This window comes from Schistocerca piceifrons, unplaced genomic scaffold (genome assembly GCF_021461385.2).
Source record: "Schistocerca piceifrons isolate TAMUIC-IGC-003096 unplaced genomic scaffold, iqSchPice1.1 HiC_scaffold_1544, whole genome shotgun sequence".
Lineage (NCBI taxonomy): Eukaryota > Metazoa > Arthropoda > Insecta > Orthoptera > Acrididae > Schistocerca > Schistocerca piceifrons.
Window position 1 is genome coordinate 10315322 of NW_025727396.1, and position 18806 is coordinate 10334127.

An 18806-nucleotide genomic window follows, 5' to 3' on the forward strand; every position below is an offset into this window, starting at 1 on the left:
GGGATACAGCAAAACCTGAAGTGAAGCATCGGAATCCATATCAAGTGTCACAGGAATGGTTCTAAACATAGACACGGACGTGTCAGTCTTCTTGTACCTAAGTCACCATTGTGCCTTTTCTATTTAATTCCGATGCTATTTCTTTGTTTCGTCGTCAGTAAGAAGGTCCAAGGGATACAGTAAACCTGAAGTGAAGCATCGGAATCTGTAACTAGTATCAGAGAAAAGGTTCAAAACATAGACAGTACGAAGAGTCAGTCTTAGTGTACTTAAGTCGGCATTGTGTCTTTTCTATTTAATTACGATGCAAATTCTGTGTTTCGTCGTCAATCAGAAGGTCAGAGGGATACAGTAAACCTGAAGTGAAGCATCGGAATCTAAAACTAGTGTCACAGTAATGGGTTCAAAGCATAGGCAGTAAGAAGAGTCAGTCTTCTTGTACTTAAGTCGGCATTGTGCCTTTTGTATTTAATTCCGATGCAATTTCTGTGTTTCTTCGTCAATAAGAAGGTCCAAGGGATGCCGTAAACATATACTGAAGCATCGGAATCTAAAACAGGTCTCACAGGAAATGTTCAAATCATAGTCAGTAAGAAGAGTCAGTCTTCTTACATTTAAGTCGGCATTGTGCCTTTTGTATTTAATTCCGATGCAATTTCTGTGTTTCATCGTCAATAAGAAGGTCCAAGGGACACAGTAATCCTGCAGTGAAGCATCGGAATCTATAACTAGTGTCACAGGAATGGTTAATACATAGACAGTAGGATGAGTCAGTTTTCTTGTACTTACGTCGGCATTGTGCCTTTTGTATTTTATCCCGATTCAATTTCTGTGTTTCGTCGTCTATAAGAAGGTCCAAGGAATACAGGAAGCCTGAAGTGAGGCATCGGAATCTATAACTAGTGTCACAGGAATGGTTCAAAACATAGACAGTAAGTGGAGTCAGTCATCTTGTACTTAAGTCGGCATTGTGCCATTTGTATTTAATTCCGATGCTATTTCTGTGTTTCATCGTCGATAAGAAGGTCCAAGGGATACAGTAAACCTGACGTGACACATCGGAATCTATAACTAGTGTCAATGGAATTGCTCAAAACATAGACAGTAAGAAGACTCAGCCTTCTTGTACTTAAGTCGGCAATGTACCTTTTGTTTTTAATTCCGATGCAAATTCTGTGTTTCATCGTCAATAAGAAGGTCCAAAGGATACAGTAAACCTGAAGTAAAGCTTCGGAATCTATAACTAGTGTCACAGGAATGGTTTAAAACATAGACAGTATGAAGAGTCAGTCTTCTTGTACTTAAGACGGCATTGTGCCGTTTGTATTTAATTCCGATGCAATTTCTGTGTTTCATCGTCAATAAGAGTGTCAGAGGGATACAGTAAACCTGAAGTGAAGCATCGGAATCTATAACTAGTGTCACAGGAATGGTTCAAAACATAGACACGGACGAGTCAGTCTTCTTGTACTTAAGTCGGCATTGTGCCTCTTCTATTTAATTCCGCTGCAATTTCTGTGTTTCGTCGTCAATAAGATGGTCCAAGGGATACAGTAAACCTGAAGTGAAGCATCGGAATCTATAACTAGTGTCACAGAAATGGTTCAAAACATAGACAGTAAGAAGAGTCAGCTTTCTTTTACTTAAGCCGGCGTTGTGCCTTTTGTATTGAATTCCAATGCAATTTCTGTGTTTCATCGTCAATAAGAAGGTCCAAGGGATACAGTAAACCTGAAGTGTAGCATCGGAATCTATAACTAGAGTCACAGGAATGGTTCAAAGCATAGACAGTACGAAGAGTCAGTCTTCCTGTACTTAAATCGGCATTGTGCCTTTTCTATTTCATTACGATGCAATTTCTGTGTTTCGTCGTCAATAAGAACGTCAGAGGGATACAGTAAACCTGAAGTGAAGCATCGGAATATAAAACTGGTGTCACAGGAATATTTCAGAACATACACAGCAAGAAGAGTCAGTCTTGTAGTACTTAAGTCGGCATTGTGCCTTTTGTATTTAATTCCGATGCAATTTCTGTGTTTCATCGTCAATTACACGGTCCAAGGGATACAGTAAACCTGAAGTGAAGCATCGGAATCTATAACTAGTGTCACAGTTATGGTTCAAATCACAGACAGAAAGAAGAGTCAGTCTTCTTGTACTTAAGTCGGCATTGTGCCTTTTGTATTTAATTCTGATGCAATTTCTGTGTTTCTTCGTCCATAAGAAGGTCCAAGGGAAGCAGCAAACATATAGTGAAGCATCGGAATCTAAAACTGGTCTCACAGGAAATGTTCAAATCATAGTCAGTAAGAAGAGACAGTCTTCTTACACTTAAGTCGGCATTGTGCCTTTTGTATTTAATCCCGATTCAATTTCTGTGTTTCGTCGTCAATAAGAAGGTCCAAGGGATACAGTAAACCTGAAGTGAGGTATCGGAATCTATATCAAGTGTCACAGGAATGGCTCAAAGCATAGTCAGTACGAAGTGTCAGTCTTCCTGTACTTAGGTCGGCATTGTGCCTCTTCTATTTCATTACGATGTAATTTCTGTGTTTCGTCGTCAATAAGAAGGTCAGAGGGATACAGTAAACCTGAAGTGAAGCTTCGGAATCTATAACTAGTGTCACAGGAATGGTTTAAAACATAGACAGTGAGAAGAGTGAGTCTTCTTGTACTTAAGTCGGCATTGTGCCTTTTGTATTTAATTCCGATGCAATTTCTGTGTTTCATCGTCAGTAACAAGGTCCTAGGGATACAGTAAACCTGAAGTGAAGCATCGGAATCTATAAATAGTGTCACAGTTATGGTTCAAATCATAGACAGTAAGAAGAGTCAGTCTTCTTGTACTTAAGTCGGCATTGTGCCTTTTGTATTTAATTCCGATGCAATTTCTGTGTTTCTTCGTCAATTTATAAGGTCCAAGGGATACAGCAAACATATAGTGAAGCATCGGAATCTAAAACTGGTCTCCCAGGAAATGTTCAAATCATAGTCAGTAAGAAGAGACAGTCTTCTTATACTTAAGTCGGCATTTTGCCTTTTGTATTTAATTCCGATGCACTCTCTGTGTTTCATCATCAATAAGAAGGTCCAAGGCATATAGTAAACATATAGTGAAGCGTCGGAATCTAAAACTGGTCTCATATGAAATGTTCACAACATAGTCAGTATGTGGAGGCAGTCTTCTTGTACTTAAGTCGGCACTGTGCCGTTTGTATTTAATTCCGATGCAATTTCTGTGTTTCATCGTCAATAAGAATGTCAAAGGGATACAGTAAACCTGAAGGGAAGCATCGGAATCTATAACTAGTGTCACAGGAATGGTTCAAAACATAGACAGTGGGAAGAGTCAGTCTTCTTGTACTTAAGTCGGCAATGTGCCTTTTCTATTTAATTGCGATGCAATTTCTGTGTTTCGTCGTCAATAAGAAGGTCCAAGGGATACAGTAAACCTGAAGAGAAGCATCGGAATCTATAACTAGTGTCACAGGTAGGTTCAAAACATAGAAAGTAAGAAGAGTCAGTCTTCTTGTACTTAAGTCGGCATTGTGCCTTTTGTATTTAATTCCGATTCAATTTCTGTGTTTCATCGTCAATAAGAAGGTCCAAGGGATACAGTAAACCTGAAGTGTAGCATCGGAATCTATAACTAGAGTCACAGGAATGGTTCAAAGCATAGACGGTACGAAGAGTCAGTCTTCCTGTACTTAAATCGGCATTGTGCTTTTTCTATTTCATTACGATGCAATTTCTGTGTTTCGTCGTCAATATGAAGGTCCAAGGGAAGCAGCAAACATATAGTGAAGCATCGGAATCTAAAACTGGTCTCACAGGAATTGTTCAAATCATAGTCAGTAAGAAGAGACAGTCTTCTTACACTTAAGTCGGCATTGTGCCTTTTGTATTTCTTTCCGATGCAATTTCTGTGTTTCATCGTCAATAACAAGGTCCAAGGGATACAGTAAACCTGAAGTGAAGCATCGGAATCAATAACTAGTGTCACAGGAAAGGTTCAAAACATAAACAGTAAGAAGAGTCAGTCCTCTTGTACATGAGTCGGTATTGTGCATTTTGTATTTAATTCCGATGCAATGACTGTGTTTCATCGTCAATATGAAGGTCAGAGGAATACAGTAAACCTGAAGTGAAGCATCGGAATCTATAACTAGTGTCACAGGAATGGTTCAAAACATAGACAGTAAGAAGAGTGAGTCTTCTTGTACTTAAGTCGGCATTGAGCTTTTTGTATTTCTTTCCGATGCAATTTCTGTGTTTCATCGTCAATACCAAGGTCCAAGGGATACAGTAAACCTGAAGTGAAGCTTCGGAATCTATAACTAGTGTCACAGGAGTGGTTTAAAACATAGAAAGTGAGAAGAGTGAGTCTTCTTGTACTTGAGTCGGCATTGTGCCTTTTGTATTTAATCCCGATTCAATTTCTGTGTTTCGTCGTCAATACGAAGGTCCAAGGAATACAGTAAACCTGAAGTGAGGTATCGGAATCTATATCAAGTGTCACAGGAATGGCTCAAAGCATAGTCAGTACGAAGAGTCAGTCTTCCTGTACATAAGTCGGCATTGTGCCTTTTCTATTTCATTACGATGCAATTTCTGTGTTTCGTCGTCAATAAGAAGGTCAGAGGGATACAGTAAACCTGAAGTGAAGCTTCGGAATCTATTACTAGTGTCACAGGAATGGTTTAAAACATAGACAGTGAGAAGAGTGAGTCTTCTTGTACTTATGTCGGCATTGTGCCTTTTGTATTTAATTCCGATGCCATTTCTGTGTTTCATCGTCAATAACAAAGTCCAAGGGATACAGTAAACCTGAAGTGAAGCATCGGAATCTATAAATAGTGTCACAGTTATGGTTCAAATCATAGACAGTAAGAAGAGTCAGTCTTCTTGTACTTAGGTCGGCATTGTGCCTTTTGTATTTAATTCCGATGCAATTTCTGTGTTTCTTCGTCAATTTATAAGGTCCAAGGGATACAGCAAACATATAGTGAAGCATCGGAATCTAAAACTGGTCTCCCAGGAAATGTTCAAATCATAGTCAGTAAGAAGAGACAGTCTTCTTATACTTAAGTCGGCATTTTGCCTTTTGTATTTAATTCCGATGCACTCTCTGTGTTTCATCATCAATAAGAAGGTCCAAGGCATATAGTAAACATATAGTGAAGCGTCGGAATCTAAAACTGGTCTCATATCAAATGTTCACAACATAGTCAGTTTGAGGAGGCAGTCTTCTTGTACTTAAGTCGGCACTGTGCCGTTTGTATTTAATTCCGATGCAATTTCTGTGTTTCATCGTCAATAAGAATGTCAGAGGGATACAGTAAACCTGAAGGGAAGCATCGGAATCTATAACTAGTGTCACAGGAATGGTTCAAAACATAGACAGTAAGAAGAGAGAGTCTTCTTATACTTAAGTCGGCAATGTGCCTTTTCTATTTAATTCCGATGCAAATTCTGTGTTTCGTCGTCAATAAGAAGGTCCAAGGGATACAGTAAACCTGAAGAGAAGCATCGGAATCTATAACTAGTGTCACAGAAAAGGTTCAAAACATAGACAGCAAGAAGAGTCAGTCTTCTTGTAGATGAGTCGGCATTGTGCATTTTGTATTTAATTCCGATGCAATTACTGTGTTTCATCGTCAATAAGAGTGTCAGAGGGAAACAGTAAACCTGAAGTGAAGCATCGGAATCTATAACTAGTGTCACAAGAATGGTTCAAAACATAGACACGGACGATTCAGTTTTCTTGTACTTAAGTCGGCATTGCGCCTCTTCTATTTAATTCCGATGCAATTTCTGTGTTTCGTGGTCAATAAGATGGTCCAAGGGATACAGTAAGCCTGAAGTGAAGCATCGGAATCTATATGTAGTGTCACAGAAAAGGTTCATAACATAGACAGTAAGAAGAGTCAGTCTTCTTGTACTTAAGTCGGCATTGTGCCTTTTGTATTTAGTTCCGATTCAATTTCTGTGTTTCATCGTCAATAAGAAGGTCCAAGGGATACAGTAAACCTGAAGTGTAGCATCGGAATCTATAACTAGAGTCACAGGAATGGTTCAAAGCATAGACAGTACGAAGAGTCAGTCTTCCTGTACTTAAGTCGGCATTGTGCGTTTTCTATTTCATTACGATGCAATTTCTGTGTTTCGTCGTCAATAAGAACGTCAGAGGGATACAGTAAACCTGATGTGAAGCATCGGAATATAAAACTAGTGTCACAGGAATATTTCAGAACATACACAGCAAGAAGAGTCAGTCTTGTAGTATCTAAGTCGGCATTGTGCCTTTTGTATTTAATTCCGATGCAATTTCTGTGTTTCATCGTCAGTAACAAGGTCCAAGGGATACAGTAAACCTGAAGTGAAGCATCGGAATCTATAACTAGTGTCACAGTTATGGTTCAAATCACAGACAGTAAGAACAGTCAGTCTTCTTGTACTTAAGTCGGCATTGTGCCTTTTGTATGTAATTCCGATGCAATTTCTGTGTTTCATGGTCAACAAGAAGGTCCAAGGGATACAGTAAACATATAGTGAAGCATCGGAATCTAAAACTGGTCTCACAGGAAATGATGAAATCTTAGTCAGTAAGAAGAATCAGTCTTCTTGTACTTATGTCGGAATTGTGCCTTTTCTTTTTAATTCCGATGCTATTTCTGTGTTTCATCGTCAATAAGGAGGTCCAAGGGATCCAGTAATCCTGAAGTGAAGCATCGGAATCTAAAACCGGTCTCACAGGAAAGGTTCGAAAAATAGTGAGTAAGAAGAGCCAGTCATCTTGTATTTGAGTCGGCATTGTGCCTTTTGTATGAAGTTCCGATGCGATTTCTGTGTTTCATCGTCGATAAGAAGGTCCAAAGGATACAGTAATCCTGAAGTGAAGCTTCGGAATTTATAACTAGTGTCATAGGAATGGTTCAAAACATAGACAGTAAGAAGACTGAGTCTTCTTGTACTTAAGTCGGCATTGAGCCTTTTGTATTTCTTTCCGATGCAATTTCTGTGTTTCATCGTCAATAACGGTGTCAGAGTCATACAGTAAACCTGAAGTGAAGCATCGGAATCTATAACTAGTGTCACAGGAATGGTTCAAAACATAGACATTAGGAAGAGTCAGTCTTCTTGTACCTAAGTCGGCATTGTGCCTTTTGTATTTAAATCCTGATGCAATTTCTGTGCTTCATCGTCAATAAGATGGTCCAAGGGATACAGTAAACCTGAAGTGAAGCATCGGAATCTATAACTAGTGTCAAAGAAATAGTTCAAAACATAGACAGTAAGAAGAGTCAGTCTTCTTGTACTTAAGTCGGCGTTGTAACTTTTGTATTTGATTCCGATGCAATTTCTGTGTTTCATCGTCAATAAGAAGGTCAGAGGGATACAGTAAACCTGAAGTGAAGCATCGGAATCTATATCAAGTGTCACAGGAATGGTTTTAAACATAGACACGGAAGAGTCAGTCTTCTTGTATCACTCTGCAGCGGAGTTTCATATCAGCGCACACTCCGCTGCAGAGTGTAAATCTCATTCTGGAAACATCCCCCAGGCTGTGGCTAACCCATGTCTCCGCTATATCCTTTCTTTCAGGAGTGCTAGTTCTGCAAGGTTCGCAGGAGAGCTTCTGTAAAGTTTGGAAGGTAGGAGGCGAGATACTGGCAGAAGTAAAGCTGTGAGTACCGGGCGTGAGTCGTGCTTCGGTAGCTCAGATGGTAGAGCACTTGCCCGCGAAAGGGAAAGGTCCCGAGTTCGAGTCTCGGTCGGGCACACAGTTTTAATCTGCCAGGAAGTTTCATATCAGCGCACACTCCGCTGCAGAGTGAAAATCTCATTCTGGAAACATCCCCCAGGCTGGGGCTAAGCCATGTCTCCGCTATATCCTTCCTTTCAGGAGTGCTAGTTCTGCAAGGTTCGCAGGAGAGCTTCTGTAAAGTTTGGAAGGTAGGAGGCGAGATACTGGCAGAAGTAAAGCTGTGAGTACCGGGCGTGAGTCGTGCTTCGGTAGCTCAGATGGTAGAGCACTTGCCCGCGAAGGCATAGGTCCCGAGTTCGAGTCTCGGTCGGGCACACAGTTTTAATCTGCCAGGAAGTTTCATATCAGCGCACACTCCGCTGCAGAGTGAAAGTCTCATTCTGGAAACATCCCCCAGGCTGTGGCTAAGCCATGTCTCCGCTATAACCTTTCTTTCAGGAGTGCTAGTTCTGCAAGGTTTGCAGGAGAGCTTCTGTAAAGTTTGGAAGGTAGGAGGCGAGATACTGGCAGAAGTAAAGCTGTGAGTACCGGGCGTGAGTCGTGCTTCGGTAGCTCAGATGGTAGAGCACTTGCCCGCGAAAGGCAAAAGTCCCGAGTTCGAGTCTCGGTCGGGCACACAGTTTTAATCTGCCAGGAAGTTTTATATCAGCGCACACTCCGCTGCAGAGTGAAAATCTCATTCTGGAAACATCCCCCAGGCTGTGGCTAAGCCATGTCTCCGCTATATCCTTTCTTTCAGGAGTGCTAGTTCTGCAAGGTTCGCAGGAGAGCTTCTGTAAAGTTTGGAAGGTACGAGGCGAGATACTGGCAGAAGTAAAGCTGTGAGTACCGGGTGTGAGTCGTGCTTCGGTAGCTCAGATGGTAGAGCACTTGCCCGCGAAAGGCAAAGGTCCCGAGTTCGAGTTTCGGTCGGGCACACAGTTTTAATCTGCCAGGAAGTTTCATATCAGCGCACACTCCGCTGCAGAGTGAAAATCTCATTCTGGAAACATCCCCCAGGCTTTGGCTAAGCCATGTCTCCGCTATATCCTTTCTTTCAGGAGTGCTAGTTCTGCAAGGTTCGCAGGAGAGCTTCTGTAAAGTTTGGAAGGTAGAAGGCGAGATACTGGCAGAAGTAAAGCTGTGAGTACCGGGCGTGAGTCGTGCTTCGGTAGCTCCAATCGTAGAGCACTTGCCCGCGAAAGGGAAAGGTCCCGAGTTCGAGTCTCGGTCGGGCACACAGTTTTAATCTGCCAGGAAGTTTCATATCAGCGCACACTCCGCTGCAGAGTGAAAATCTCATTCTGGAAACATCCCCCAGGCTGGGGCTAAGCCATGTATCCGCTATATCCTTTCTTTCAGGAGTGCTAGTTCTGCAAGGTTCGCAGGAGAGCTTCTGTAAAGTTTGGAAGGTAGGAGGCGAGATACTGGCAGAAGTAAAGCTGTGAGTACCGGGCGTGAGTCGTGCTTCGGTAGCTCAGATGGTAGAGCACTTGCCCGCGAAAGGCAAAAGTCCCGAGTTCGAGTCTCGGTCGGGCACATAGTTTTAATCTGCCAGGAAGTTTCATATCAGCGCACACTCCGCTGCAGAGTGAAAACTTCATTCTGGAAGCATCCCCCAGGCTGTGGCTAAGCCATGTCTCCGCTATATCCTTTCTTTCAGGAGTGCTAGTTCTGCAAGGTTCGCAGGAGAGCTTCTGTAAAGTTTGGAAGGTAGGAGGCGAGATACTGGCAGAAGTAAAGCTGTGAGTACCGGGCGTGAGTCGTGCTTCGGTAGCTCAGATGGTAGAGCACTTGCCCGCGAAAGGCAAAGGTCTCGAGTTCGAGTCTCGGTCTGGCACACAGTTTTAATCTGCCAGGAAGTTTCATATCAGCGGACACTCCGCTGCAGAGTGAAAATCTCATTCTGGAAACATCCCCCAGGCTGTGGCTAAGCCATGTCTCCGCTATATCCTTTCTTTCAGGAGTGCTAGTTCTGCAAGGTTCGCAGGAGAGCTTCTGTAAAGTTTGGAAGGTAGGAGGCGAGATACTGGCAGAAGTAAAGCTGTGAGTACCAGGCGTGAGTCGTGCTTCGGTAGCTCAGATGGTAGAGCACTTGCCCGCGAAAGGCAAAGGTCCCGAGTTCGAGTCTCGGTCGGGCACACAGTTTTAATCTGCCATGAAGTTTCATATCAGCGCACACTCCGCTGCAGAGTGAAAATCTCATCCTGGGAACATCCCCCAGGCTTGGCTAAGCCATGTCTCCGCTATATCCTTTCTTTCAGGAGTGCTAGTTCTGCAAGGTTCGCAGGACAGCTTCTGTAAAGTTTGGAAGGTAGGAGGCGAGATACTGGCAGAAGTAAAGCTGTGAGTACCGGGCGTGAGTCGTGCTTCGGTAGCTCAGATGGTAGAGCACTTGCCCGCGAAAGGCAAAGGTCCCGATCTCGAGTCTCGGTCGGGCACACAGTTTTAATCTGCCAGGAAGTTTCATATCAGCGCACACTCCGCTGCAGAGTGAAAATCTCATTCTGGAAACATCCCCCAGGCTGTGGCTAAGCCATGTCTCCGCTATATCCTTTCTTTCAGGAGTGCTAGTTCTGCAAGGTTCGCAGGAGAGCTTCTGTAAAGTTTGGAAGGTAGGAGGCGAGATACTGGCAGAAGTAAAGCTGTGAGTACCGGGCGTGAGTCGTGCTTCGGTAGCTCAGATGGTAGAGCACTTTCCCGCGAAAGGCTAAGGTCCCGAGTTCGAGTCTCGGTCGGGCACACAGTTTTAATCTGCCAGGAAGTTTCATATCAGCGCACACTCCGCTGCAGAGTGAAAATCTCATTCTGGAAACATCCCCCAGGCTGTGGCTAAGCCATGTCTCCGCTATATCCTTTCTTTCAGGAGTGCTAGTTCTGCAAGGTTCGCAGGAGAGCTTCTGTAAAGTTTGGAAGGTAGGAGGCGAGATACTGGCAGAAGTAAAGCTGTGAGTACCGGGCGTGAGTCGTGCTTCGGTAGCTCAGATGGTAGAGCACTTGCCCGCGAAAGGCAAAGGTCCCGATTTCGAGTCTCGGTCGGGCACACAGTTTTAATCTGCCAGGAAGTTTCATATCAGCGCACACTCCGCTGCAGAGTGAAAATCTCATTCTGGAAACATCACCCAGGCTGTGGCTAAGCCATGTCTCCGCTATATCCTTTCTTTCAGGAGTGCTAGTTCTGCAAAGTTCGCAGGAGAGCTTTTGTAAAGTTTGGAAGGTAGGAGGCGAGATACTGGCAGTAGTAAAGCTGTGAGTACCGGGCGTGAGTCGTGCTTCGGTAGCTCAGATGGTAGAGCACTTGCCCTCGAAAGGCAAAGGTCCCGAGTTCGAGTCTCGGTCGGGCACACAGTTTTAATCTGCCAGGAAGTTTCATATCAGCGCACACTCCGCTGCAGAGTGAAAATCTCATTCTGGAAACATCCCCCAGGCTGGGGCTAAGCCATGTCTCCGCTATATCCTTTCTTTCAGGAGTGCTAGTTCTGCAAAGTTCGCAGGAGAGCTTTTGTAAAGTTTGGAAGGTAGGAGGCGAGATACTGGCAGTAGTAAAGCTGTGAGTACCGGGCGTGAGTCGTGCTTCGGTAGCTCAGATGGTAGAGCACTTGCCCGCGAAAGGCAAAGGCCCCGAGTTCGAGTCTCGGCCGGGCACACAGTTTTAATCTGCCAGGAAGTTTCAGTGTTCTTGTACTTAAGTCGCCATTGTGCCTTTTCTATTTAATTCCGATTCTATTTCTGTGTTTCGTCGTCAATACGAAGGTCCAAGGGATATAGTAAACCTGAAGTGAAGCATCGGAATCTGTAACTAGTGACAAAGAAATGGTTCAAAACATAGACAATTAGAACTGTCAGTCTTCTTGTACTTAAGTCGACATTGTGCCTTTGTATATTAATTCCGATGCAATTTCTGTCTTTCATCGTCAATAAGAAGGTCCAAGGGATACAGTAAACCTGAAGTGTAGCATCGGAATCTATAACTAGAGTCACAGGAATGGTTCAAAACATAGACAGTTAGAAGGGTCAGTCTTTCTGTACTTAAGTCGGCATTGTGCCTTTTCTATTTAATTACGATGCAATTTCTGTGTTTTGTCGCCAATAAGAAGGTCAGAGGGATACAGTAAACCTGAAGTGAAGCATTGGAATCTAAAACTAGTGCCACAGGAATGGTTCAAAACATACACAGCAAGAAGAGTCAGTCATGTTGTACTTAAGTCGGCATTGTGCTTTTTTGTATTTAATTCCGATGCAATTTCTGTGTTTCATCGTCAATAACAAGGTCCAAGGGATACAGTAAACCTGAAGTGAAGCATCGGAATCTATAACTAGTGTCACAGTTATGGTTCAAAACATAGACAGTAAGAAGAGTCAGTCTTCTTGTACTGATGTCGGCATTGTGCCTTTTGTATTTAATTCCGATGCAATTTCTGTGTTTCTTCGTCAAAAAGAAAGTCCAAGGAATACAGCAAACATATAGTAAAGCATCGGAATCTAAAACCGATCTCACAGGAAATTTTCAAATCATAGTCAGTAAGAAGACTCAGTCTTCTTATACTTAAGTCGGCATTGTGCCTTTTGTATTTAATTCCGATGCACTTTCTGTCTTTCATCATCAATAAGAAGGGCCAAGGGATATAGTAAACATATAGTGGAGCATCGGAATCTAAAACTGGTCTCATAGGAAATGTTCACAACATAGTCAGTAAGAAGAGTCAGTCTTCTTGTACTTGTTTCTATTTAATTCCGATGCAATTTCTGTGTTTCATCGTCAATAAGAATGTCAGAGGGATACAGTAAACCTGAATGAAGCATCGGAATCTATAACTAGTGTCACAGGAATGGTTCAAAGCATAGACAGTAGGAAGAGTCAGTCTACTTGTACTTAAGTCGGCATTGTGCCTTTTCTATTTAATTCCGATGCAATTTCTGTGTTTCGTCGTCAATAAGAAGGTCCAAGAGATACAGTAAACCTGAAGTGAAGCATCGGAATCTGTATCTAGTGTCACAGGAAAGGTTCAAAACATAGACGGTAAGAAGAGTCAGTCTTCTTGTACATGAGTCGGCATTGTGCATTTTGTATTTAATTCCGATGCAATTACTGTGTTTCATCGTCAATAAGAAGGTCAGAGGAATACAGTAAACCTGAAGTGAAGCATCGGAATCTATAACTAGTGTCACAGGAATGGTTCAAAACATACACAGTCGGAAGAGTCAGTCTTCTTGTACTTAAGTCGGCATTGTGCCTTTTGTATGTAATTCCGATGCAATTTCTGTGTTTCATCGTCAACTAGAAGGTCAAAGGGATACAGTAAACATATAGTGAAGCATCGGAATCAAAAACTGGTCTCACAGGAAATGTTGAAATCATAGTCAGTAAGAAGCGTAAGTCTTCTTGTACTTATGTCGGCATTGTGCATTTTCTATTTAATTCCAATGCAATTTCTGTGTTTCGTCGTCAATAAGGATGTCCAAGGGATACAGTAATCCTGAAGTGAAGCATCGGAATCTATAACTAGTGCCACAGGTATGGTTCAAAACATAGACAGTTGAAAGAGTCAGTCTTCTTGTATTTAAGTCGTCATTGTGCCTTTTCTATTTAATTCCGATGCAATTTCTGTGTTTCGTCGTCAATACGAAGGTCCAAGGGATACAGTACACCTGAAGTGAAGCATCGGAATCTAAAACCGGTCTCACAGGAAAGGTTCAAAGCATAGCAAGCAAGAAGAGCTAGTCATCTTGTATTTGAGTCAGCATTGTGCCTTTTGTAACTAATTCCGATGCAATTTCTGTGTTTCATCGTCAATAACAAGGTCGAAGGGATACAGTAAACCTGAAGTGAAGGATCGGAATCTATAACTAGTGTCACAGTTATGGTTCAAAACATAGACTGTAAGAAGAGTCAGTCTTCTTGTACTGATGTCGGCATTGTGCCTTTTGTATTTAATTCCGATGCAATTTCTGTGTTTCTTCGTCAAAAAGAAAGTCCAAGGAATACAGCAAACATATAGTGAAGCATCGGAATCTAAAACTGATCTCACAGGAAATGTTCAAATCATAGTCAGTAAGAAGAGTCAGTCTTCTTATACTTAAGTCGGCATTGTGCCTTTTGTATTTAATTCCGATGCACTTTCTGTGTTTCATCATCAATAAGATGGACCAAGGGATATAGTAAACATATATTGAAGCATCGGAATCTAAAACTTGTCTCATAGGAAATGTTCACAACATAGTCAGTAAGAAGAGTCAGTCTTCTTGTACGTAAGTCGGCACTGTGCCGTTTCTATTTTATTCCGATGCAATTTCCGTGTTTCATCGTCAATAAGAATGTCAGAGGGATACAGAAAACCTGAAGGGAAGCATCGGAATCTATAACTAGTGTCACAGGAATGGTTCAAAGCTAGACAGTAGGAAGAGTCAGTCTTCTTGTACTGAAGTCGGCATTGTGCCTTTTCTATTTAATTCCGATGCAATTTCTGTGTTTCGTCGTCAATAAGAAGGTCCAAGGGATACAGTAAACCTGAAGTGAAGCATCGGAATCTGTATCTAGTGTCACAGGAAAGGTTCAAAACATAGACGGTAAGAAGAGTCAGTCTTCTTGTACATGAGTCGGCATTGTGCATTTTGTATTTAATTCCGATGCAATTACTGTGTTTCATCGTCAATAAGAAGGTCAGAGGAATACAGTATACCTGAAGTGAAGCATCGGAATCTATAACTAGTGTCACAGGAATGGTTCAAACATACACAGTAGGAAGAGTCAGTCTTCTTGTACTTAAGTCGGCATTGTGCCTTTTGTATGTAATTCCGATGCAATTTCTGTGTTTCATCGTCAACTAGAAAGTCCAATTGATACAGTAAACATATAGTGAAGCATCGGAATCTAAAACTGGTCTCACAGGAAATGTTGAAATCATAGTCAGTAAGAAGCGTCAGTCTTTTTATACTTATGTCGGCATTGTGCATTTTCTATTTAATCCCAATACAATTTCTGTGTTTCGTCGTCAATAAGGACGTCCAAGGGATACAGTAATCCTGAAGTGAAGCATCAGAATCTAAAACGGGCCTCACAGGAAAGGTTCAAAACATAGAGAGTAAGAAGAGCAAGTCATCTTGTATTTGAGTCGGCATTGTGCCTTTTGTATTTTTTTTCGATGCAATTTCTGTGTTTCAGCGTCAATAAGAAGGTCAGAGGGATACAGTGAACCTGAAGTGTAGCATCGGAATATATAACTACTGTCACAGGAATGGTTAAAACATAGACAGTACGAAGAGTCAGTCTTGTTGTACTTAAGTCGGCATTGTGCCTTTTGTATTTAATCCCGATTCAATTTCTGTGTTTCGTCGTCAATAAGAAGGTCCAAGGGATACAGTAAACCTGAGGTGTAGCATCGGAATCTGTTACTAGTGTCACAGGAGTGGTTCAAAACATAGACAGTAAGAAGAGTCTGTCTTCTTGTACTTAAGTCGGCATTGTGCCTTTTGTATTTAATTGCGATGCTATTTCTGTGTTTCATCGTCGATAAGAAGGTCCAAAGGATACAGTAAACCTGAAGTGAAGCATCGGAACCTATAACTAGTGTCAATTTAATTGCACAAAACGTAGACAGTAGGAAGAGTCAGTCATCTTGTACTTTAGTCGGCATTGTACCTTTTGTATTTATTTCCGATGCAAATTCTGTGTTTCATCGTCAATAAGAAGGTCCAAAGGATACAGTAAACCTGAAGTGAAGCATCGGAATCGATAACTAGTGTCACAGGAATGGTTCAAAACATAGACAGTAAGAAGAGTGAGTCTTCTTGTACATAAGTCGGCATTGTGCCTTTTGTATTTAATTCCGATGCAATTTCTGTGTTTCATCGTCAATAAGAGTGTCAGAGGGATACAGTAAAAATGAAGTGAAGCATCGGAATCTATAACTAGTGCCACAGGTATTGTTCAAAACATAGACAGTTGAAAGAGTCAGTCTTCTTGTACTTAAGTCGTCATTGTGCCTTTTCTATTTAATTCCGATGCGATTTCAGTGTTTCGTCGTCAATAAGAAGGTAAGAGGTATACAATAAACCTGAAGTGAAGCAACGGAAAGTATATCTAGTGTCACAGGAAAGGTTCAAACATAGACAGTAAGAAGAGTCAGTCTTCTTGTACATGAGTCGGCATTGTGCCTTTTGTACTTAAATCCGATGCAATTACTGTGTTTCATCGTCAATAAGAAGGTCAGAGGGATACTGTAAACCTGAAGTGAAGCATCGGAATCTATAACTAGTGTCACAGGAATGGTTCAAATCATACACAGCAAGAAGAGTCAGTCTTCTTGTACTTAATGCTTCATTGTGCCTTTTGTATGTAATTCCGATGCAATTTCTGTGTTTCATCGTCAACAAGAAGGTCCAAGGGATACAGTAAACATATTGTGAAGCATCGGAATCTAAAACTGGTCTCACAGGATAAGTTCAAATCATAGTCAGTAAGAAGAGTCAGTCTTCTTGTACATATCGCCATTGTGCCTTTTCTATTTAATTCCGATGCAGTTTCTGTGTTTCGTCGTCAATACGAAGGTCCAAGGGATACAGTAAACCTGAAGTGAAGCATCGGTATCTAACACCGGTCTCACAGGAAAGGTTCAAAACATAGCAAGCAAGAAGAGCCAATCATCTTGTATTTGAGTCAGCATTGTGCCTTGTGTATTTAATTCCGATGCAATTTCTGTGTTTCATCGTCAATACGAAGATCAGAGGGATATAGTAAACCTGAAGTGAAGCATCGGTATCTATTACTTGTATCACAGGAATGGTTAAAACATAGACATTAGGAAGTGTCAGTCTTCTTGTACTTAAGTGGGCATTTTGCCTTTTGAATTTAATCCCGATGCAATTTCTGTGTTTCGTCGTCAATATGAAGGTCCAAGGGATACAGCAAAACCTGAAGTGAAGCATCGGAATCCATATCAAGTGTCACAGGAATGGTTCTAAACATAGACACGGAAGAGTCAGTCTTCTTGTACCTAAGTCACCATTGTGCCTTTTCTATTTAATTCCGATGCTATTTCTTTGTTTCGTCGTCAGTAAGAAGGTCCAAGGGATACAGTAAACCTGAAGTGAAGCATCGGAATCTGTAACTAGTATCAGAGAAAAGGTTCAAAACATAGACAGTACGAAGAGTCAGTCTTAGTGTACTTAAGTCGGCATTGTGTCTTTTCTATTTAATTACGATGCAAATTCTGTGTTTCGTCGTCAATCAGAAGGTCAGAGGGATACAGTAAACCTAAAGTGAAGCATCGGAATCTAAAACTAGTGTCACAGTAATGGGTTCAAAACATAGACAGTAAGAAGAGTCAGTCTTCTTGTACTTAAGTCGGCATTGTGCCTTTTGTATTTAATTCCGATGCAATTTCTGTGTTTCTTCGTCAATAAGAAGGTCCAAGGGATACAGTAAACATATAGTGAAGCATCGGAATCTAAAACTGGTTTCACAGGAAATGTTCAAATCAAAGTCAGTAAGAAGAGTCAGTCTTCTTGTACTTAAGTCGGCACTGTACCGTTTGTATTTAATTCCGATGCAATTTCTGTGTTTCATCGTCAATAAGAATGTCAGAGGGATACAGTAAATCTGAAGGGAAGCATCGGAATCTATAACTAGTGTCACAGGAATGGTTCAAACATAGACAGTAGGGAGAGTCAGTCCTCTTATACTTAAGTCGGCATTGTGCCTCTTCTATTTAATTCCGATGCAATTTCTGTGTTTCGTCGTCAATAAGAAGGTCCAAGGGATACAGTAAACTTGAAGTGAAGCATCGGAATCTGTATCTAGTGTCACAGGAAAGGTTCAAAACATAGACAGTAAGAAGAGTCAGTCTTCTTGTACATGAGTCGGCATTGTGCATTTTGTATTTAATTCCGATGCCATAACTGTGTTTCATCGTCAATAAGAAAGTCAGAGGAGTACAGTAAACCTGAAGTGAAGCATCAGAATCTATAACTAGAGTCACAGGAATGGTTCAAAACATACACAGCAAGAAGAGTCAGTGTTCGTGTACTTAATGCTTCATTGTGCCTTTTGTATGTAATTCCGATGCAATTTCTGTGTTTCATCGTCAACAAGAATTTCCAAGGGATACAGAAAAACATATTGTGAAGCATCGGAATCTAAAACTGGTCTCACAGGAAATGTTCAAATCATAGTCAGTAAGAAGAGTCAGTCTTCTTGTACATATCGGCATTGTGCCTTTTGTATTTAATTCCGATGCAATTTCTGTGTTTCATCGTCAATAAGAAGGTCAGAGGGATACAGTAAACCTGAAGTGAAACATCGGAATCTATAACTAGTGTTGCAGGAATGGTTAAAACATAGACAGTAGGAAGAGTCATTCTTCTTGTACTTAAGTCGGCATTGAGCCTTTTGTATTTAATTCCGATGCAATTTCTGTGTTTCATCGTCAATAAGAGTGTCAGAGGGATACAGTAAACCTGAAGTGAAGCATCGCAATATATAACTAGTGTCAGAAGAATGGTTCAAAACATAGACAGTTGGAAGAGTCAGTCTTCTTGTACTTAAGTCGGCATTGTGCCTTTTCTATTTAATTCCGATGCTATTTCAGTGTTTCGTCGTCAATACGAAGGTAAGAGGGATACAATAAACCTGAAGTGAAGCATCGGAATCTATATCTAGTGTCACAGGAAACTTTCAAATTATAGACAGTAAGAAGAGTCAGTCTTCTTGTACATGAGCCAGCTTTGTGCCTTTTGTAGTTAATTCCGATGCAAATACTGTGTTTCATCTTCAATAAGAAGGTCAGAGGGATATAGTAAACCTGAAGTGAAGCATCGGAATCTATAACTAGTGTCACAGCATTGGTTCAAAACATACACAGCAAGAAGAGTCAGTCTTCTTGTACTTAAGTCGGCATTGTGCCTTTTGTATTTAATTCCGATGCAATTTTTGTGTATCATCGTCAATAAGAATGTCAGAGGGATACAGTAAACCTGAAGGGAAGCATCGGAATCTATAACTAGAGTTACAGGAATGAATCAAAACATGACAGTAGGAAGAGTCAGTCTTCCTGTACTTAAG

At 41.4% G+C, this 18806-nt stretch overlaps 1 non-coding gene across 1 annotated transcript; it reads left to right on the forward strand.

Annotated features, from left to right (window-relative positions):
* Positions 1 to 11017: 11017 nt before the first annotated feature.
* Positions 11018 to 11092, forward strand: Trnas-cga. Its single transcript has one exon. It is a non-coding gene; the product is annotated as a tRNA-Ser (tRNA).
* Positions 11093 to 18806: the final 7714 nt, after the last annotated feature.